General features: G+C 41.8%; 1 non-coding gene across 1 annotated transcript; it reads left to right on the forward strand.

Moving 5' to 3' along the window:
• The first annotated feature begins 10,850 nt into the window (after window positions 1-10,850).
• LOC112426714 (U6 spliceosomal RNA) lies at window positions 10,851-10,955 on the forward strand. The gene has a single exon (XR_003018121.1). It is a non-coding gene; the product is annotated as a U6 spliceosomal RNA (small nuclear RNA).
• The last annotated feature ends 13,093 nt before the right edge of the window (window positions 10,956-24,048 follow it).

Here is a 24,048-nt window from a genome sequence, read left to right on the forward strand (position 1 = left end):
GGGTTTCTGAAGTGGCAGATTGCATCTCTTCATTGTCAGAACTAAGGTGGACGGAGTTCCATACTGGGCAGCAAGTCAACAGTAGCCTGATTTACAAATGGATCTGCATGATATGCTGATACCACCTGGAAGGACAGTGAAGGGAAGTGCCCTGAGGGGGTGGAATTTTGAGCAATGCATCTGAAATAAGAGACGGCAAGACATATGTATCTACACGTTTCAAAATAGACAGTAGTTTCTGGTTTGAATGGGTGATCAGCGGCTTGGAAAAATGAGATTGAAAAATTGACAATAAGGGTGGGCAGGATTACTGGCTCACGCCTATAATCCCAGCACTTTGGGAGACTGAGGTGGGCGAATCACCCGAGGTCAGGAGTTAAGAGACTAGCCTGGCCAACATGGTAAAACCCCATCTCTACTAAAAATAAAAAAAATTAGGCCAGGCGCAGTGGCTTACGCCTGTAATCCCAACACTTTGGGAGGCCGAGGCAGGCACATCACGAGGTCAGGAGATCGAGACCATCCTGGCAAACATGGTGAAACGCCATCTCTACTAAAAATACAAAAAATTAGCCAGGCATTGTAGCACACGCCTGTAGTCCCAGCTACTAGGGAGGCAGGAGAATCACTTGAACCCAGGAGGCAGAGGTTGCAGCGAGATGAGACTGTGCCACTGCACTCCAGCCTGGGTGACAGAATGAGACTCTGCCCCCCGCCCCCCCCAAAAAAGAGAAAAATTAATGATAAGGAGATCTGGGGGAAATGTAGATGTATAGTCCTCTCTTAACAAAAATGAGATTTTTTTTTTTTGTCCAATATACATGCTTACAACTATCTGAGTAGTAGAGTATCACAGAAATTCTGGCATCTCCACCTCACTTACTATAGGCATCATCACATCCAAACAGGAAGCCATCATGCCTCAGGAAACCATCCACACAGAGTATTAGGATCAGTAGTTCATGTCCCCAACAGAACATTGAATCTTAAGTCACTTCACAAGATGACATTTTCTGTGGCTATTATTCAGCGTCTTTTTTTCAGCAAACCCTATTCCTGTTTCATTGCCTCATAAACAAAGTCGCTAAGGTGGTAGGGATGAAAGTTATCCATAGATTCAGCAAAAGGGTCATCCATTCACCAAAACCAATCAGATTACAACCGCTGCTGAGTGCCCTATCTCCCAACAGCAGAGGCCAACACTGAACCCTGAATGTGGTTCAATTCCCTGGGGAAATCAGCACGCCACCTGGTGGCATGTTGATTACATGAGACCACTTCTATCATGAAAGGGGCAAGGATTTGTTGTCACTGGAGTAGACATTTACTCTGGGTTTGGGTTGGCCCTTCCCAGTTGAAAAGCTGTTGTTGAAACCATGATATGTGGATTTACAGAATATGTTATTGTGCATCACAATGTTTCACATTGTTTCTAAGTAAATCATTTTATAGTGGATGAAGGGCAGGATGGGAATAATGCCCACATAATTTATAGGAGTTCCTGTCTTCGCTGGATCCAGGAACAGTAAATCTTCATGATTTTGTTAGCTCTAGGATGCCTTCAGGAAGATGCCTTTTCATATTTTGCCCAGTTTTGTTAGTTTCCCTGTGTGATAGGATTGGTCCAAATCATCTTGCCCTCACAAACCTAAAAGTGGAATTCCCTTACTTTAGATATTTGAAGACAGCTCTATCTTTTATTCAAGTTAAAAATCCAAAACATCCTCAGTTATTTACTTGACCTAGCTTTTGGATCCTCCACCATCTGGTCATCTACCTAGGTTTGATAATGTTTTTTTGTTTGTTTGTTTTTTGTTTTTTAAATCGCCAGCACAATCTTTCCTTATTAAAGGAGAAAAAACACATTTCTTTCTTACATTAAAATATTCAAACTTATGAATATTTATCAAATTAAATTATATTTAAGTTATACGGATAAACCATTCACAACTATATATGTTAAAATAATATGCATATTTCATAATCGAAAAAGAAAAGCAATGCAAGTTCTTTGTAATACATTCAAACAGTTTAGAAGGATATAAAGAGAAAATAAAGAGTCTGTATCTGGCCAGGCATGGTGGCACATGCCTGTAATCTCAGCTACTCAGGAGGCTGAGGTAGGAGGATCATTTGAGCCCAGGAGTCTGAGGCTGTAGTGAGCTATGACCATGTCAGTCACGACACAGCAAGACCCTGTTTCCAAAAAAAGGAAAAGTATATATCTGCCCAACTCCCCACAGCCCCCTTCCTTTCATCCTCTCAGTGTGATCCCTCTACCTAGTAATAATCTCTGTTAACATTTTTTGGTTACTATTATAGAAATTATACACAATGTCCAGAATTTTTTCACAAAGAATAAATCTATTCTTTTCACAACTGCATAATATTCCATCATATGGATATATTATAATTTAAACTGACCATTCCTTTATCAATATACATTTACCATATTTTCAGTTTTTTCCCTATTTTCAACAATGCAATAATGAACATCCGAACATATCTTTTGTACATGAGTTTATGTTGTAGCTGCTCCAGACATTGGAGTCAGAGTCTTTATTATAGTTTCGATCTTTAATGTACATGTGTTTAGATTTATAAGATATATTTCTAGAATAAGATTTATGCTTAAATGTGGCACGCAGACTGTAATTAAGATATGGATGTCAGAGAAGCTGCCATTTAAACTTGGCCTTTTATCTTCCTGCATGGGAGGATAAAGTGAATCATTCCGAAGCGGATCTTCTTTGTTCTTTGTGGTTCACAAGTAAACATAGGGTAAGCAGGCATCTGTTGCTCTTGGGGAAATGTACAACAAAACCTTTTAAAAAGGGCTTGATGAAGGCTGCTTTTTTAAATATGTAGAGATGAAAGTTTGCTTAAGTGGAAGCAAATTTTCATGGAAACCCAGGTGGCCACTGGAAGAGTACGCAACATCTCTCACACATCTCTTTTGGACTTCCTCATAAATAGTACCTTTTGCATGGTTAGAGGCAGCTCTTAGGGGAGAGAAGGATGAGTGAAGAACGGGGATTCTGGCTTATTACCTGATTCCACATAGTCTTGGGGAAAAGTGGTTTCCGGGTTAGCTTGTGGCTCTGTCTGGAACTGGAATTGTCCTGGATCCACAAAGGCACAATGAGTGTGTTGGGAAGAATGACTGCATATGTGGGTTTAACCTGGAGAGCTATTACCTGGGAAGTGAGGGAGGAGGACACCACTGTGGCCTGCATAGGAATATGGACGGAAAAGAACAGTGGAAAAGGATATACCAGACTTGGAAAGACCTGTATTCATAATGTGGCAACAACAATGGTAGCTGAAAGTTAGGTCTGCTGGTGATGGACTGGATCCTCTGGATTACTCTCCAGAAGGCATTTCAGAAATATGTTCAGCCACTCTGGACAACATCCTGGGATTCTTGAATAAGTGGGCAGAAGAAGAGAAGTCTGCTGAAAGAAATTATACCTCCAACCTATCCAAAATATTGGGATGCTGCTTGGTTTAGTTAAGTAAAATAAGAGATGCAACCATATTTGTATCTTGATTAAATAAATTATACTGGTTGTGCCAGCATGATTATATGAAGTTCAGTGGATATATTACTTCCTTTTAGATAAACATTTCATGATTGCAGCCTTTTGGGAAGCTACATCTCTCTACTACTTCATATTGAGCTTATGAAGGTGACAAAAAAAAAAAAATGCCACTCTATTTCACTAACCACTATTTCACGGAACTACTAAGAGGAAGTCTCCCACCATTCCTCATTTGTACAACTGGTTAAAAAACAAAGCAAAACAAAAAACACCAAGTTCAGGAATTATCAGTTACACGCATTAATCTTCATCCCCTTACTTGTCCCTATCTTTTATGGAAGACAATAAAATATTTGTGTTGTTGATATCACTACTAATTCTTATACTTACAATAATCATGGCACCGTAACCAACAGAGATTCAGGATTCTCACTTTTTTGAAAATTATGGATAACTTTGAAGAGCAATGCCAGATTTTATCTTCTCAGATATACAGTTGCTCATGGTGTCTCCCAGTCAAAAGTTGTTAGAAAGCGACCAGTCTTGGCCCAAAGAGAACCCCAAATTTCAAACTGTGTGTTTTCCAGAAGCATTGGTTGTCACTTTCCTTTTCTCTAAGAACATTTTCTCTTTTATCACTAGAGGGCAATAATGCTCCACTATACAAGTCGGAAAACTCATCACAGACATAAAATCTCCTAATATTTAGTAGGTTGCTTATGCTGTTGTAAACTTGCTAGATAGATTATTTATCTCCTCCCAGATTGTCACCAGACTATAAAAGATTGCCTCTAGTATACTTCCCCTTTTTACACAAGTATTTCCCCTTTTTACATGAGAAGTCTCTGACATACTATTAGAATCAATGTAGTCTTCTGTAACTGGTCTCACATTTTCAATCATATAGGACTTAACTCTTTTCCATACAGCAAAATATTTCCAGATGCTGATGACTTCTCATCTCTTCTGCTATTGTCACTCAGGTTCAAGCCACTATCATCTGTCATCTTAGTGGGGTCTACCCTGACAGCTTGCATCAGTTAGGATAGCTCAGGTTATGCTGCAGTAACAAATGAGACCAAAATCTCATTGGCTTAATCAATATGTAGCTCACACCAAGTGTCTAACGCAGGCTGGCAGGGGCTTTGGCTCATGATGTTATTCAGGAATTCTGGCCAAGCGAAGTTTCCTATGGCATGCAGCAGTGGGAGAGGCATGTGGAGAATCACACGCTGTTCTTAAAGCTTCTGTCCAGAAATCATACACATAATTTCTGCTCACATTCCATTGGCCAAAACAAATCCTATGGCTGTACTTAACTTTAACATGTTAGGGAAGTACAATCCTAGTATAAACCTGGAGATTGAAAATCATATGTATTTGGTGAACAGCAGAAAGGAAACCAAACCACTCTAATGATAATTTCACTTCCCCATTTCTGCCCCAGGACTTTGGATTTCCCTTATTCTGTTCTATTTTCTCCTATAACCCTTATCTTCTGACTTACTATATAATTTACTTTATTATTACTTTTCCTACCCCTTCTTTCTAGAATATAAATTCCACAAGGACAGGAATTTTTGTGTATCTTCTTCTATACTATATCCATATTGTTTGGAGCAGTGCCTGTCTCATACTAGGTATTCAATACATACTGAATGAATGAGTAATCAATTGATCATACAACAATTTTCTTCACCTTATACAATAGCCCACCTGTATAGGTGGAATGATGACACGAATTAGAGAAATTGACACTGTGCTTGTTCAAAACCATGATATTTAGGTTGGATACCATGGCTCACACCTATAATCCCAGCACTTTGGGAGGTTGAGGTGGGCGGATCACTTGAGGTCAGGAGCTCGAGACCAGCCTGGCCAACATGGTGAAACCTTGTCTCTAATAAAAATACAAAAATTAGCCGGACGTGGTGGGCACCTGTAATCCCAGCTACTTGGGAGGCTGAGGCAGGAGAATCACTTGAACCAGGAATGCAGAGGTTGCAGTGAGCCGAGATCACGCCACTGCACTCCAGCTTGGGCAACAGAGTGAGACTCTATCTCAATAAAAAAATAAAAACAAAAATAAAAAACCCCAAACCATGATATTTAGGAAAGTCTTTGCAAGTAGGGTGTCTTACTGGGAGAATGAAGTCTTTTGAATCCAGGACCTCATAAAGCATCATGACAACAAGCAGATTGGGAATATTGTTTACTGTACTGTCTTTACTGTTGGATTCATAAGCATGATGGTAAACATAATGGTAAGTCAATTATTTTCTTATTTAATTACTTACTTATTTATTTTTTTTGAGACAGGGTCTTGCTCTGTCACCCAGGCTGGAGTGCAGTGGTGTGATCATAGCTTGCTGCAGCCCTGAACTTTTGGGCTCAAGCAATCCTCCCACCTCAGCCTCCAGGTTGGGACTACAGGTGTGTGCTACCATACCCAGCTAATATTTTTTCATTTTTAGTAGAGATGGGTCCCACTATGTCACCCAGGCTGGTCTCAAACTCCTGACCTCAAGTGATCCTCTTGCCTCGGCCTCCTAAAGTGCTGGGATTACAGGCGTGAACCACTGTGCCTGGCCAATTATTTTAAATATATGCTGTTATGGTCCCTGCAGAGGCAGATGGAGGCTTAAAAGCTGTCAGCAGTCAAGCATCAAAAAGTGGAGTCAGATTCCTCATTGCATATGCATTCTTATTATGAGTTCGGTACTGCCTAACTCGATATTTTAAAGTAACTCACAATTATTAGTTACTCATTGGACTTCATGGAAATGAAAGGATCAGTTGTCATTTTCTGTGGGGAAAATGCCCGTGTGGCGGAGCAACAGACAAGGACGCTTCTCAGATGACTTCCATCATTAAGTGTCTGTGATTCTGGGACATGGCCATTCCAACACCAGCTTCCAGAAATCATCAAGTGAAAGGCAATAAAGAAATTGTTTTATCTCATTGCTTCCCTTTCTTGCCTTACGCTGTAAGCCTGGTCATAAGAAAGAAGAACAGGCTGGGCACAGTGGCTCATGCCTGTAATCTCAGCACTTTGGGAAGCCAAGGCAGGCAGATCATTTAAGGTCAGGAGTTCGAGACCAGGCTGGCCAACATGATGAAACCCGTCTCTACTAAAAATACAAAAGTTAGCCGGGTGTGCTGGTACAAACCTGTAATGCCAGCTACTCAGGAGGTTGAGGCAAGGAGAATTGCTTGCACCTGGGAGGCGAAGGATGCAGTGAGCTGAGATCATATCACTGCACTCCAACCTGGATGACAGAGCGAGGCTCTGTCTCAAAAAAATAAATAAATAAAATAAAATAAGAATAGTCAAAAGATGGAGAGGTTTGATGGTTATTTTGATTTCAAAGAAGTTACGGAAACCTCGTTTTCTTTTTTGTTTGTTTTGAGATGGAGTCTTGCTCTGTCATTCAGACTGGAGTGCAGGGGTGCAATCTTGCTTGCTGCAACCTTGGCCTCCCAGGTTCAAGCAATTCTCCTGCCTCAGCCTCCCGAGTAGCTGGGATTACAGGCATCCCCCACCATGCCCGGCTAATTTTTGTATTTTTAGTAGAGACAGGGTTTTACCATGTTGGCCAGGCTGGTCTTGAATTCCTGACCTCATGATCTACCCACCTCGCCCTCCCAAAGTTCTGGGATTACATAGGCGTGAGACACCATGCCTGGCTGGAAACCTCTTTTTCTTAGGGAAAAAGAATGTGAGGGGTGTGTGTGTTTTCAAATTAAGACCAGGGTCCATTGGAATAAGTGCTAAGATATTAAATGACCAGATTTCTTCAAATTAATGAACACCTTCCTTTACTACTTATCTTCAGCAACTGCAGGTTGCATCAGAAATGCCCACTGACTAAAATTTTGAATCCCAAGAGAAGAAGCTATTTAAAATAAAACATCTCTTTTGCCTTTACTTAAAAGACTGTATGAGCATCATGAAAAGTATAAATTTCAATCTTCGTTTGTATAAGTGGCTTTCATTAGTGTTTTGAAAAAAATTATGTAAATTTCCTATCCTAAACTAGCTTTGGCCCATCTGATAGTCCCCTTTTTCCATTTCCCCAGGGTACTATGTCCCTTACATATATTTGTGGCCTCAGGGGCAAGGTCCACAGCCAGAGGACCTTCTCTTCTGTCTCTACCACCTTCCTTTCCTGTTTCCTTCTCTCTTCTTCCTGCCTAGGGTCACACTTTTTTTTCTCCTCTCATACTATGGTAGGTCAGGCTCTCAGGCAATTTAGATGGCTAGGACTGACAGCATAGCACAGGAGATGGAGAAAGGGAGAGGAGGCTGGGTGGGTGGTTCATGCCTGTAATCCCAGCACTTTGGGAGGCTGAGGCGGGTGGATCACCTGAGGTCAGGAGTTGGAGACCAGCCTGGCCAACATAGGGAAACCCCATCTCTACTAAGAATACAAAAATTAGCCAGGCATGGTGGCGGGAGCCTGTAGTCCCAGCTACTCGGTAGGCTGAGACAGGAGAATCGCTTGAACCTGGGAGGCAGAGGTTGCAGTGAGCCGAGATGGTGCCACTGCACTCCAGCCTGGGTGACAGAGAGAGACTCCATCTCGAAAAGCAAAAAAAAAAAAAAAAAAAAAAAAGATTGAGAGAAAGGGAGAGGGAATATGGAACAGTAAACTCTCCTGGCCATACCCCTTCTTCCCCACTAACCACTGCTGTTAGTGACTGACTCCAGTGGTAAATGTGGTATCCTCTTTCAATCCCTCAGTCTATTCTCATGGGTCCTAATTTGCCCTATTCCCATGCTTTCCTCCTCTGGGTTCATGATTTACTCTCAAAACTGCATTTGTGGGAGGGAATGAGAAGAAATAATAAGGAAACAGCATAGGGTATCCAGACAGATGGTATCACCAGTATCCACAACCATGCCCTAGACTAGGCAAGCCTGGTTCCCTGGTCTAGTTTGGTCAGGAGGTCAGATGTCCAATATCAATGACTTAGTGTTTTTTAAACCTTAGGTCAGGGCTTTTGTTCCCTCCTGATATGAGGAGGAGAAAGAGGTGGACTTACATCTGGTAGACAGCAGATGATGACGCGGTACATAACCCATAGCTAATCTTAGCTCTTTAAAAACAGACCTGCTTACTCTTGGGAGTAAGTTGCAGATGTGACTTTCATTTCTCAGGTATGCTGTAGAGGAAGCAGGGTTGAGAATCTCTGTCCTACTTTACACTATAACCACCTCCCTTAAGTACACTCTTATTCAATTTCCTCCCCAGTTCAGTTGCTGGGATGCTTTCTTGACCTAGTGACATCAGTTACGATGGAAATTTTGGGAAGGGTGGAACAAGGGTGGGTCATCTGGACTCCAAGTGCTTTCTTCTGTGTGTCAGGCCTCTGCAGAGACCAAAACGGGAGATTCAGCCTCAGTGCTCAATTATATATTTTCTTGTGAATAATTATTAATTTTAAAATTTATTACAAAATACATCAAATATGAGAAAAGCATGGAGAATAGCATATCAAATATCCTGCTATCTTATAGCTATTTCAGATCCCTATATATATATATTTTTTGAGACAGAGTTTTTACAACCTCTGCCTCCTGAGTTCAAGCAATTCTTGTGCCTCAGCCTCTTGAGTAGCTGAGATGGCAGGCAAGCCACCACTCCCGGCTAATTTTTGTATTTTTAGTAGAGACAGAGTTTCACCACGTTGTCCAGGCTGGTCTCGAACTCCTGACCTCAAGTGATTGGCCCGCCTTGGCTTCCCAAAGGCTGGGATTTTGATATTCTTCACATGGACACTTAGTATACCACAGGAAGGCATCTTTAATCACTCCCTTTCTGTGTTCGGCTCCTCCTCCTGTGCTTATCCTAAAACAGAGCCTTACAGGGTCATAATTTGGAGAAAGCGCGGGTGTGAGCCACTGTGCCCAGCCATATCAGATCCCTATTCTTGTTTTATTTATTTTATTTTTTGAGATGGAGTCTTACTCTTGTCACCCAAGCTGGAGTGCAGTGGTGTGATCTTGGCTCACTGCAACCTCTGCCTCCTGGGTTCAAGTGATTCTCCTGCCTGAGACTCCCAAGTAGCTAGAATTACAGGTGGGTGCCACCATGCCTGGCTAAGTTTTGCATTTTTAGTAGAGATGGGCTTCTTCATGTTGGCCAGGCTGCTCTCTGACTCCTGACCTCAAGTGACCTGCCTGCCTTGGCTTCCCAAAGTGCTGAGATTACAGACGTGAGCCACTGTGCCCAGCCATATCAGATCCCTATTTTTGAAGAATCTAAGTCACTAGGTACAGTACCAGGCACTGTGTATCACTCCCCAATCTCATTAGTCTCTTTCTTTTCCCAGAGGTAACCACTATTCTAATTTTGGAGTTCATCATTCCCATGAATATTAAAAAATTTTAATTACAGACAAGTGCACGATTATGTGAAGAATAGTTTGAATATATTACAACTTTACATAAGTTTATAAAGTTGTGTTCATTCCTCTGGGTCATTCCTTTCAACTGCTTCATAATATTTCTCTATGGCTTTAACCCAGTTATTGTATTTATTTTCTTACTGTTGGATAGTATTTTAAAAAATAAATAGATCTATGTTGATATTATTTTTAAAATAGTGCATATTAAGCGTCAGGCATTGTTCTAAACACTTGACAAGTACCAATTGATTTAATTCTCATAATAGGACTAGGAGGAGCTCAATATTATTTCTCCATTTTACAGATGGGAAACTGAGGCACAGAGGGAAGTTAAGTCACAGAGAGAGGTTATTTGCTCAAGGTCACAACATTAGTAACTTGTGGGCCTACTTCCTAGAAGTGAAATTTGTGGATCACGGGCTATAGGCAGCTTCCACCTTACTAGATACTACACTCTACCAAGTAGTTGTGTAGATAGGAACTCTTGGAGAACAGAGCCAGAAGCCCAGAACTGTGAGGAATAATGGATTAGGAAACCATTCCCAGGAGGAAAACTAGGCCCTAAACTAGGAACATTCTCTGCCTCCAGAATAGGGGGTGTGACATGGACTGAATGATGTGTCCCCTCAAATTCATATGTTAAAGCTCTGTCCTTCAGTGTGACTATGCTTGGAGACAGTGCCTATGAGGAGGTAATAAGATTAGATAAGTTCATAAGAATGGGGCCCCAATCCAATAGGGCTGGTGTCCTTTGTAAGAAGAGGAAGAGACACCAGAGCTTTACTGCTATCTGCAAACCAGAAAGAGCACCCTCACCAGGAATCAAGTTGGCTGGCACTGTGATCTTGGACTTCCCAGCCTCTAGAACTCTTGAGAAATAAATTTCTGTTGTTGTGATTGCTTTGGCAGCACATATACTAAAAAATTGGAATGATGCAGAGAAGATTAGCGTGGTGCCTGTGCAAGGATGACATGCAAATTTTTGAAGATACACACACGTGTGTGTGTGTGTGTGTGTATAGATGGAATCTCGCTCTGTTGCCCAGGCTGGAGTGCAGTGGCACAATCTTGGCTCACTACAACCTCCATCTCCTGGGTTCAAGTAATCCTTCTGCCTCAGCCTCCTAAGTAGCTGGGACCACAGACATGTGCCACCACGCCTGGCTAATTTGTTTTGTATTTTTGGTAGAGACAGGGTTTCACCACATTGCCCAGGCTGGTCTTGAACTCTTAAGCTCAAGTGACCTGATTGCCTTGGCCTCCCAAGGTGCTGGGATTACAAGCATGAGCCACTGCACCTGGCCAACATTCCATATTTTAAAATGGACTCTGGGGACTCGAGGGAAAGGGTGGGAGGGGGCCGAGGGATAAAAGACTACACTTTGGGTGCAGTAAACACTGCTTGAGTGATGGGTGCACCAAAATCTCAGAAATCACCACTAAATAACTTTTCCATGCAACCAAACACCACCTGTTTCCCAAAAACTATTGAAAAATAAAAAAGAAGCTAGAAGATAGATATAATGGGTTAACTATACTATTCTCTGTATTCTTGTGTAAATTCAAACTTTTTTGTAATAAAAATTAAAGACTGCTTAAAAGAATTTCTATTGCTTAAGCCATCCCTTCTATGTATTTTGTTATAGCAGCCCGAGTGGGTTAATCCAGGGTCTTAATCAAATTTGTCTGGCTATGGGTTGGTTGTTACTATATGCCTTCCATTACTCCTTTTTGTTTTTGGATGGAGGTGTCTATTGTAACTGTCCTCTCTCTGCCTCACCATTGTATGCTGGGTGTGTGTGTAAGCAGATAACTCGTCTTTTTAGTTCATGGGTCTCTGGATCCAGAGAAGTTGGATTTGAGAAGCGTCATTTACGTTTGAATCTTGCAGATCATGTCGCCATGGACGTTGTCCCTGATGACATGATTGAGTGAGACTTCAGAGTCCTGACTGCAGATGAGTACCCCTTGCATGCCGGAGGGGTATCAACCATTGGGGTCAAGGGAAGACTGTGATAGAGATTGTTTCATATATGTGTGCAAGTATATATATTATATATATGTATTTATTGGCTCTATCGTGCAAGCTGGGCACCCAGGCTCTGTTGTCCAGGCCCAGTGGTATCATCTCAGCTCACTGCAACCTCTGTCTCCGGGGCTCAAGCCATCCTCCCACCTCAGCCTCCTGAGTAGCTGGGACTACAGGTGCGTGCCACCACACCTAGCTAATTTTTGTATTTTTTGTAGAGATGGAATTTCGCCACGTTGTCTAGGCTGATCTCGAGCTCCTGTGCTCAAGTCATCCGCCTGCCTGGGCCTCCCAAAGTGTTGGAATTACAGGAGTGAGCCACTGTGCCTGGCTGAGAGTGTTCTATATTAAAGGCCTCCCATGAATTTCTCTTTTTAGTATCCAAACCCTTGCAGTCTTCCTGTCTTGATGCTGGAGTTGGCTATATGACTTTTTTTTTTTTTTTTTTTTTTTTTTTTTGAGATGGAGTTTCACTCTGTCACACAGGCTGGAGTACTATGGTGTGATCTCGGTTCACTGCAACATCCGCCTCCTGGGTTCAAGTGATTCTCCTGCCTCAGCCTTCCAAGTAGCTGGGATTACAGGCGCCTGCCACCACACCTGGCTAATTTTTGTATTTTTAGCAGAGACGGGGTTTCACCATGTTGGCCACGCTGGTCTCGAACTACTGACCTCAAGTGATCTGCTTGCCTTGGCCTCCCAAAGTGTTGGGATTACAGGTGTGAGCCACCGCGCCCAGCCATGTGACTTTCTCTGGCTTGCAGGGCATAAGCAAATACGAGGCTAGCAGAGACTTGATAAGCACTTTGCACTGGGAAATTGTATGCCATGTGAAAAAGGCCAGTTTAGCCACCCTAAGGATATAAAATCAAATAGACAGAGGTCTAGCCATCCCAACTGAGCCCAGTCCCTGCCAACAAATGTAGCCACAGCAGGACATGCAGGTATCATCGACAGAATAACTGCCCAGCCATCCTACAGATTCAGGAGAAATAATAAATTGTTACGTCTTTAAGCCACTAAGTTTCAGTCTAGCTTGTTACATAGCAATATATAACATACACAGAAGTTTAGCTCCCCTATTGTCATTTTTGTTTTTTCAATTATAATCCATGACATCTATGCATTTTTTTCCTAAGCACAACTTTAGCGACATCTTATACGTTTTGATGCATACTATATTCTAATTTCCATTATACTTTTTCTTTGACTTAAGAGTTACTCAGGCAGGGCGTGGTGGCTCCCACCTGCAATCTCAGCACTTTGAGAGGCTGAGGTGGGTAGATCACCTGAGGTCAGGAGTTTGAGACCAGACTGGCCGACATGGTGAAATCCTGTCTCTACTAAAAATACAAAATTTAGCCGGGTGTGGTGGCATGCACCTGTAGTCCCAGCTGCTCGGGAGGCTGAGGCACAAGAATTGCTTGAACCTGGGTGGCACAGGTTGCAGTGAGCCGAGATCGCACCACTGCACTCCAGCTTGGGCAACACAGTGAGACTCCATCTCAATTAAAAAGTAAATAAATAAATAAGAGTTATTTAGAAGTGTATTTTAACATTTCTTTATATAATTTTTTTGTTACTTTTTTGTTATTGGTTTCTAGTTTGAGTTTTGTTAGGATTGGGTTGTTAGAAGTTTTTGAGATTTACTTTGAGACAAAATACATGTTCAAATACTCTAAAACATTCTGCTTATGTTTTAACAGCACGCGTATTTGCTGATTTTTGGCTGTGGTATATATATGCACATATATATACACAAACATAGTTTATATATTTTATATATGTTAATAAATAAAAAATTAGCTTGATATGGTATATATATGTGTTTGTGTATGTAGACTACATATATCTATATATCTATTATATTTACTATGTATTATAATCATTCTATATCTATTATAGTATATTATATAATCTGATATATAATATATTAATTATATATATATTTTTTGTTTGTTTTTCCTGTCACCCATGATGGAGTGCAGTGGTACAATCCTGGCTCACTGCAACCTCTGCCTCCCGGTTCAAGCAGTTCTTCTGCCTCAGCCTCCCAAGTAGAGTAACTGGGATTACAGGCACTCACCACCATGCCTGGCTAATTTTTGTATTTTTAGTAGAGACAGGGTTTCATCACATTGGCCAGGCTGGTCTCGAACTCCTGACCTCAAGTGATCTGCCCACCTCGGCCTCCCAAAGTGCTGAGATTACAGGCATCAGCCACCGTGCCCGACCTCTGTTTACTTTTTTTTTTGTCCATTTGCTTTATTAATTACTGAGGTACTTTTGTTAAAATTTCCCAGTTTTACAATGGATTTAAAAAATTTCCTTGTAATTTTACCCATATTTACTTCATATTCTGATACTGTTATTAGTTGAGTACATGTTCTGAATTGTTGTATGTTTTTGGTGGTATACCTTTCATCTATTTTTTCATAATAATTCTTTTGGACTTAAAGTCTTATTTAAAATATTAATATAGCTCTATCAGTAGTTTTGATGATATTTACTTGTAATATATTTTTACATCTTTAGTTGTAACTTTTCTGTATTCCACTGTGTCTCTAGTAAGCAGCTTATGCCTGCATTTTAAGTTTTTAATTAAAAACCTTTTTTCTGAGATGGAGTCTCGCTTTGTCACCTAGGCTGGAGTGCAGTGACGCAATTTCAGCTCACTGCAACCTACGTCTCCTGGGCTCAAGCGATTCTCGTGTCTCAGCCTTCCAAGTAGTTGGGATTACAGGCGTGCGCCACCACAGCTGGCTAATTTTTGTACTTTTAGTAGAGACAGGTGTTTCACCATGTTGGCCAGGCTGGTCTCGAACTCCTGACCTCAGGTGATCTGCCTGCCTTGGCCTCCCAAAGTGCTGGGATTACAGGCGTGAGCCACCGTGCCCAGCCATACATGCATTTTTAAAGGCTGATGCTCTATTAATGATGAATTTCATCCATTTGCATTTATTGCAATTACATGTTTAGATTTCTTCCTGTCCTCCTCTTTTGTGCTATTTACTATGCTTTTTCTTTTTCTTTTTCTTTTTTTTTTTTGAGATGGAGTCTCACTCTGTCGCCCAGGCTGGAGTGCAGTGGCCGGATCTCAGCTCACTGCAAGCTCTGCCTCCTGGGTTCACGCCATTCTCCTGCCTCAGCCTCTCGAGTAGCTGGGACTACAGGCGCCCGCTGCCTCACCCGGCTAGTTTTTTTGTATTTTTTAGTAGAGACGGGGTTTCACCGGATTAGCCAGGATGGTCTCGATCTCCTGACCTCGTGATCCGCCCGTCTCGGCCTCCCAAAGTGCTGGGATTACAGGCTTGAGCCACCGCGCCCGGCCTACTATGCTTTTTCTTTGCTCCTTTTTTTGTCTTGCTTTAAGTGTGTTTTTAAAATTCACATTTTTCTTTTTAACTAACGACATCGTGCATTCAATTTCTATTTCTTACATTTTACTTGCATCTTGATTTAAGAAAGTCTGAAATTGATCAGCATCACCAGCCTCCTCTAGAACTAGAAAATAATCTTTATTCTTTACACAGTCCCAATAATATGTTATTTGTAGCTAATATTCTAGTTTCACAATGTTTTGTTTCCTCCACAAATTTGTTACTTTTTATTGTTTTATATGAGCAATGCTTACTTAGATTTACCTACATTTGACACATTTGCACCTTATTCCTTTCCACTGGTCTCCCTCCCTCCCTCCCTCTCTTTGTTCCCTCCCATTTTAAAGACAGGATCTCTCTCTGTTGTCCAAATTGGAGTGCAGTGGCATGATCATGGCTCACTATAGCCTGGAACTCCTGGGCTCAAGCGGTCCTCCCATCTCAGCCTCCCGAGTAGCTGGGACTATAGGTGGATGCTACCATGCCAGGGTAATTTTTTAACATTTGCATAGAGACAGGGTTTTGCTATGTTGCCCAGGCTGGTCTGGAACTCCTGGCCTCAAGCAATTCTCCTGCCCTGGCTTTCCAAGGTGCTAGGATTATAGGCATGAGCCATTGCACTCAGCCCTCTTTTCCTTCTTCCTAAATTATGTCTTTTAGGATTCCTCTCTGCCAAGGTTTGAGAGAGGTCAACTCTCTTATTCTTTGTTCGCTTTAAAATGTCTTTAGTTTGCCCTCATTCTTCAGTGATAGTTTATCTTCTTTATCTGCAGAGAATCCTAGATAATAATTACATTTTTTCACTTTGAAGATACTGTGTTTTTGGTTTCTATTGTTGTTAAGTCTGCTCTTTGTCATTCCTTTGTAGTTAATCTACTTTTTTTTTGGTGTTTAAAATTTTCTTGTTGTCTTGGAGTTTTGCTGTTTATTATAATGTGACAAGGTATAGCTTTATTTCTGCATTTCCTGCTTGGTACTTTTTGTATTGTATTTCCTGAATCTGAGGATTCATGTCTTTCATTAATTCTAGAAAATTCTCAGCCATGTGTTCTTTGAATATTACCTCTCTCACATCTCTTCGTTTCTGCTGGAATTCCAATTAGATACATATTTATCTTCTCATTCTCTCTTCTGTGGCTCTTAAACTCTCTTGAAGCCTTTCCGTGTTTTATTTCTTTTGCATTCTGGGCAATTTCCTGAGCCCTATCATAGTCTACTCTTCCCTTTTCAGCTGTGTCTAAGCTGTTGCCAAATTTGACTAGTGGGTTTTCTGTTTCAGTGATTCCATTTTTCATTTCATAAGTTTTTTTTTTCTTTCTATACTGTCTCCTATGTTTACTTTTCTCCTTTATGTCTTTGTTTTATCATCTTCATTTGATTATTCAGCAACCTGAAGCTCTGAGAGTCTAATGAACTTTGTTACATGCTTGTTACTTCTGCTGGCTCTTGCTCACGACGGATTATTAAGTACTGAGTTGTGTGATTGTATGTTGTGAGTTCATCTTCAGCAGGGCTCCATAATTGACTTTCCAGTGAGGAAACTCATATTTTTGTTTTTCTATTCAGAGTCTAGGTAGGCCAGAAGAGACTAACTTCCACGTCATTTCATTATGCTGGTAGAGAGAGATTTTTCTAGTCGACTCTTCCTGTGCTGTATGTGGAGTCAGGGGAGGGAGGATGGGTGGGTCTTACTTCAGCTTCCTACTTGGCAGTCTCAAGGTCTTTTACTTTATTGCTGTGTGCATGTTAAAACCAAATTCCTAACATTCGTCAAGATGAAGATAAACCCAACCAATCCAGGTTAGTTGCCACATCAGCTCACTTGCATAATGCTCTGGTTTTCAGAAACCAAATCTTCATTGCTGAGCTCTGGGGATTTCTCTTACTTTCTTGTAAGCTTAACTCTGCATTCAAATGGTTTTACTTTTTTTTTTTTTTTTTTTACAGAGTCTCACTCTGTCATCCACGCTGGAGTGCAGTGGTGCGATCTTGGCTCACTGCAACCTCTGCCTCCCAGGTTCAAGCGATTCTCTTGCCTCAGCCTCCCGATTAGCTGGGATTACAGGCATGCACCACCATGCCTGGCTAATTTTTGTAGTTTTAGTAGAGAGGGGGTTTTGCCATGTTGGCCAAGCTGGTCTCGAACTACTGACCTCAAGTGATTCACCTGCCTCAGTCTCCCAAAATGCTGAGATTACAGGCATGAGCCACCACAGCTGGCTGCTATGCATTCAAATGGATGTTACATCTGGCATTCTTCTGTGATAATAGTGGGAGAGTTTTCAAAACATTGAGTCTGTCCTGTTCATAAGTTCATAAAATTAGAAATCTTCAGAATTCTAATCTATCAAATGTTGTTGTCCATACCACACAATCATAGCCTAATTTCCACTCATGGCACACACTTCTACAGGAGCATGCTGCATGTGCACACGTGTGCAGCCACACAATACCTGTTTTGCATACAGTAGACTCACCCTTAGTGCCCATGTGTAACTTTATCCCTTATGGGATCTCAGTGGAAAAAGTAAAAGTTTCAATGCCTAGAAAAGTATATGGGGTCAGAGGGAGTCCCTTCATGATCAACAGAAACTTTTCGGGAAATACAGTGCAGTGGTTAATGCCTGTGTATCAGACAAGCCTGTGTTGAATCTAACCTTTGCCAGTCTGTGACCTTGAGAAGAGTACTCAACTTCTCTTTTTTTGGAGACAGGGTCTTGCTCTGCCACTGAAGCTGGAGTGCAGTAGTGCATTCTTGGCTCATTGCAGTCTCAACCTCCCAGGCTCAAGTGCATCCCCTATCTCAGCCTCCCAAGTAGATGGTACTACAGGTGTGCACTGATTTTTAAAAAATAAAAGAAAATAATGAAAAGTTTTTATAGGGACAAGGTCTCACTATGTTGCCCAGGCTGGTCTTGAACTCCTGGCCTCAAGTGATCCTCTCACCTTGGCCTCCCAAAGTGCTGGGATTACAGGCATGAGCCACTGCACCTGGCCTTACTCAACTTCTTTATGCTCAGTTTTCACATCTGTGAAATGAGAGTGTTACATGTTGTGAGGACTAAATGAATGATTCAATAACGTTAGTTATTACAATTATTATTATTAAAATTCTTTATTTGTATGCTTTAAAAATCTCAATCCCCTTCCAAAAGACTCTGAGGGCCAGTATATTAAGTTGAACCACAAAATCGCCATGTTTGTAGACAAAAAATTATTAGATTGGCAGTTTGGTAAGGCTCAGTGTAATACTCCAGAACAGGGATCCTATTTTGAAGTTGTTAGAAGAAGACACATTCAAAGGATAAGACTTTGATAATAGAAACACAGATTGGGGCTGGGGGCGGTGACTCACACCTATAATCCCAGCACTTTGGGAAGCCGAGGCGGGCGGATCACGAGGTCAGCAGATCGAGACCATCCTGGCTAACACAGTGAAACCCCGTCTCTACTAAAAATACAAAAAATTAGCCGGACGTGGTGGCGGCGCCTGTAGTCCCAGCTACTCCGGAGGCTGAGGCAGGAGAATGGCGTGAACCGGGGAGGCGGAACTTGCAGTGAGCCGAGATCGCGCCAGGGCACTCCAGCCTGGGCGGCAGAGCTAGACTCCAATCTTAAAAAAAAAAAAAAAAAGGAAATAATTTTTAGGCAGATAGTAAGGGTAAAGTTTCCTGGTGGAAATTTTCCTGTAATAAGAAACAATCCCTGAACCATCTGTTTTCTGAACAGAAAAGGTGGCTTGAAGGGTTGGGTCAGCAAGCTTTAATATGCAAATGTCGGCCATTAGAAACTGGGTTCACTTAATATGGCGGTTCCTGCTGTCTTTTCCTTTTCAACTGGTGTAGCAATTGTCATGACCACCTCCAAATAACACCATGTGTTCAGAACATAATGGCGACCTGCATTTGCATGTTACAGGGCTAAGGTGGGAGGGCCAGGTTTTTCTCGGGTTACGTAAATGACACACCTGGTCAAACCAATCCCCTGGGCCCTATGGAAATCAGACACCACCTCCTCCAGCTTCCTCATATAAGCAGCCACTTTCCCGCTGCACACGGAGTTTTCTCTTTGTTAGAATCCCCATTCCCTCTGTCTCTATACGGGGCAGCTGTTTTCTTCTTCCTTCTTTCTTGCCTATTAAACTTTAGGATCTTTAAAACCACTCCACGTGTATCCGTTTCGTTTTATCTAAATCGGCGCGAGACCGAGGACCCTGGTGTTCCTCCAGTCATTGGAGTGGTATCAGTGAGGTTGCAGTGAGCCGAGATCGCCCCACTGCACTCCAGCCTGGGGACAGAGTGCAACTCTGCCGCCCGCCCCCACCTCCAAAAAAAAAAAAAAAAAAAAAAAAAAAAGGAACAAAGATTGGGACTCAGTCTCTGGGGACTGGAAGGTCCCCAGGTGTTGAATTTGAATTGCCCATTGGACATTTCTTCGGTTTTATTACAATTTAGTCAGTTTCAGCATTGCCTAATTTAGATAAAGTTTTGCCAGAAAGTTGCTGAAAAGTTATATATTTCAGGGTATTGAATAGGCCTATGTATTTGAAACAAAAATATCCCATTTTGGAAGTGATCATTAAGAATAGGAGACTTGGTAGTTAGCAGGAGGCTTTTAGACGGTCAGCTCATTAGTGAGCTCCTAAGGTGGCCTGCCTAGTGATTATGACAAAGAATTGGGGGTGGATTTGCATACTTCTGGATCTGATGTTCTTGTTAACACTGGATAGCTGATTAATAACTGTGAAGAAAATAAAGGTCCTGCCGGGTGGCCTGCAGGGAGCGATACATAATTAGAGGAAACCTCCCCTGCCAGACAGAGAGCTGCTGCTGCAGGGTTGATTATGAATAACCTTCTGAGGCCGGGAGTTGGAATTTAGCCGAATTCCTGTCACTTTCTTCTGTAATTTGACCGTGTGATTCACTGACAAGAAAAAGTGGCCCTGCGGAGGTGAGCCCTCCCCACACCAGAGGCTCTCCAATGCTGCTGATGCCTTTTGAATTCACTCCTCTTTTAACAGATCAGTCATTAGGTAATCTCTCTGATTTCACTTTTGTGATTTAGGTAAATTAGAAAATTAGCAACAATTGGCCGGGCGCGGTGGCTCAACCCTGTAATCCCAGCACTTTGGGAGGCCGAGGCGGGTGGATCACGAGGTCAGGAGATCGAGACCATCCTGGCTAACATGGTGAAACCCCGTCTCTACTAAAAATACAAAAAACTAGCCGGGCGTGGTGGCGGGCGCCTGTAGTCCCAGCTACTCGGAGGCTGAGGCAGGAGAATGGCGTAAACCCGGGAGGCGGAGCTTGCAGTGAGCCGAGATCGTGCCACTGCACTCCAGCCTGGGTGACACAGCGAGACTCCGTCTCAAAAAAAAAAAAAAAAAAAAAAAGAAAGAAAATTAGCAACAATTAAGTCGGCTATGGGAGAGGCTTGAGATATATGGCCTGTTATTTTACAAGAGATAGTTACTACATTCTGTAGCACTTCATATGATCTTTATGAGACTGGCTCACTCAGTTCTCTGTTGGGCAGAATTTTTTTTTTTTTCCGAGACGGAGTCTCGCTCTGTTGCCAGGCTGGAGTGCAATGGCGTGATCTCGGCTCCGCCTCTGGTGTTCAAGCAATTCTCCTGCCTCAGCCTCCCAAGTTAGCTGGGACTACAGGTGCGTGCCGCCACACCTGGCTGATTTTGTATTTTTAGTAGAGACAGGGTTTCACCATGTTGGCCAGGATGGTCTCGATCTCCTGACCTCATGATCCACCTGCCTTGGCTTCCCAAGGTGCTGGGATTGCAGGCGTAGCCACCGTGCCCGGCTGCAGAATTTAATTTCTATTCCTACCCCAAAATTGAATTGGTGACTGAATGTTGACCCAAAATGACAACGTAGTGTTAGATCCTCTCCAAGGATGCCAGAACTTTCTGATGACAACGGATTACACCTCCCTCTTAATTTCTTCCTTAAAAACGATGTAAGTAATCCATGATAGCTTCTTTTATTTATTATATTGTATTTATTTATTTTTAGAGATGAGGGTCTCACTTTGTTGCCTAGGCTGGTCTCAAACTCCTGGACTCAAGTGATCCTCTCACCTACGCCTCCCAAAGTGCTGGGATTACAGGCATGAGCCACCACGCCTGGCCCCATAATCACTTATGTAAAAGTTAAAAGAAAACCCCCAGATCACCATATTCACACCTTGGTGTGCGGCAAGGCCCTGAGTGAAAAGAGGATTCAATCTAGAGCAGAGATGTAGAAGTATAACTTTCATTATGGGAAAGGCATTTCTATGTAATAGAAGGAAAAAGAAGACTGTAGTTGCAAATGGCGAATTGGTGGCTAAAATACGAGGGATGACTTGGTACTTGATGGGTTCTGTATTCTTCATGAAGTGTGAGGAATGATCAATTGAGGCTACATGGAACAGGAAGTCAGAGTTTTAGTGGAGTGGAGAGGTATGAAATCCTAATGGAGAATGGGAGAAGATTTTAATAGAGGATATTTAAGAAAATTTCTGGGCATGGTCGAGTGTACATTTGAGGATGGTCACTATTAATTTGACCTGTTACCATTCTGCCTAACTGGATGTTTTTCTCCAGTCATAACTAATGGTTCAAGTTCAAGGCATAGAGGAGGTAAGGTGGATATTGGATCTGTGCAGAGTTCAGGTTCTGCTTTGGAAGGAGAAGGTCATGGAGCTGAAGGTATTTGTAAGACAGCAAATGTATTGTTAGACTATGGAATTGCAGCTTGATGAGATGGAATGTGCTGGGTAAAAAAAAAGTAGCAATGTCATTGTTTTTGGGATGTTGATGAGGTCAAAGAAACGTGGAAGGAAATGGAGAAAGTGATGTCAAAGGAAAGAAGTTATGGTAGGAGACAGAGGTTTTTAAATTAGTGCCTTTTCTTTTTAAATATTTGTTTATTTATTTTTTTACAGAGATAAGGTCTTACCTTGTTGCCCAGGTTGGTCTCGAACTGCTGGGCTCAAATGATCCTCCTGCCTTGGCCTCCCAAAGCGCTGGGATTACAGGCATGAGCCATTGCACCTGGCGGTACCTTTTCTTTTTGCGTCATTTCTTTTTTCTTTTTCTGAGAAGTTCAGTGGAAGAGGAGGTATCTTCAGTGTGGGTAACTGGAAAGGCTTAATTGAGATGAGATTTAAGTTGGTTTTGGAAAGATTTGTATAGGCAAAGAGACTGAAGTTAACATAGAGCTGTAATTTTGGCGAACACATTATGCAAAGTGGAAACTCATGACACTTGTCTTTCTTTGCAGCAAATAACTTGCCCAGCTACTGCTGATGCCATTGTATTATTATTATTATCATTTTATAGAGACGGGGTCTCACTATGTTGCCCAAGCTCATCTCAAACTCCTAGACACAACTGATACTCCCACCTCAGCCTCCCAAAGTGCTGAGATTCTATAAATGAGCCACTGCACCCAGCCATAGCTATCTATTTTCTGTGCATAATTTATGTATTTGCTGAGAATTTATTACATTCTAGGGCGCATTATATGTTCTTTACTTTCGTTAGCTCATTTAATCCTAAGGACTCTATGAGGCAGGCATTATTATCTCCATTTTTATATAGGACACTGAGACTCAGAGGCTAAAATTTTTGCCCTAATTCAAATGGTTGGATTTGGATTTGGTTGGAGCTGGGTGTTAAATCTGGTCTATGGACTGTTGTTCATAGGTTGAATAACATAATCCGATGGTACACACACACATCTTAAATTGAGGTAAAATTCACATAACATAAATTCCCCATTTTAACCATTTGAAAGTATGCCAATTTAGTGGCTTCTAGTACACACACAGGTTGTGCTACTGCAACTACTATCTAATTCTAGAACATTTCCCTCCCTCCCTCCCTTCCTTCTTTCCTTTCTTCCCTCTCTTTCCTTCCTCTCTCCCCTCTTCTTTCTTTCTTTTCTTTCCTTTTTTTTCTTTCCTTCCTTCCCTTCTTTTTCTTTTTTTCTTTTGCTCTCTCTTCCCTTCCTCCCTCCCTCCTCTCCCTCTTCTTTCTTTCTTTCTTTCTTTCTTTCTTTCTTTCTTTCTTTCTTTCTTTCTTTCTTTCTTTCTTTCTTTCTTTCTTTCCTTCCTTCCTTCTTTCTTTCTTTCTTTCTTTCTTTCTTTCCTTCCTTCCTTCTTTCTCTTTCCTCTTTTTTCTTTCCTTCCTTCCTTTCCTTCTTTTTCTTTCACTCTCCCTTCCCTTCCTCCCTCCCCTCCCTCTCTCCTTCCTTCCTTCCTTCCTTCCTTCCTTCCTTCCTTCCTTCCTTCCTTCCTTCCTTTCTTTCTTTTTCTTTCTTTCTTTCTTTCTTTCTTTCTTTCTTTCTTTCTTTCTTTCTTTCTTTCTTTCTTTCTTTCTTTCTTTCTTTCTTTCTTTCTCTCCCTCTTTCTTTCTCTTTCTTTTTTCTTTCCTTCATTTCTTTCCTTCTTTTTCTTTCTTTTTCTTCTTTCACTCTCCCTTCCCTTCCTCCCTCCCCTCCCTCCTTCCTCTTTCTTTTCTCTATCTTTCTTTCTTTCTCTCTCTTTCTTTTATTTCCTTCCTTCCTTTCCTTCTTTTTCTTTCTTTTTTTCTTTTGCTCTTACTTCCCTTCCTCACTCACCTCCCCTCCCTCCCTCCTTCCTCTTTCTTTTCTCTTTCTTTCTTTCTTTGCTGCTTCCCAAACAC

The sequence above is a fragment of the Macaca nemestrina genome, chromosome 8 (assembly GCF_043159975.1).
Source record: "Macaca nemestrina isolate mMacNem1 chromosome 8, mMacNem.hap1, whole genome shotgun sequence".
Taxonomy (NCBI): domain Eukaryota; kingdom Metazoa; phylum Chordata; class Mammalia; order Primates; family Cercopithecidae; genus Macaca; species Macaca nemestrina.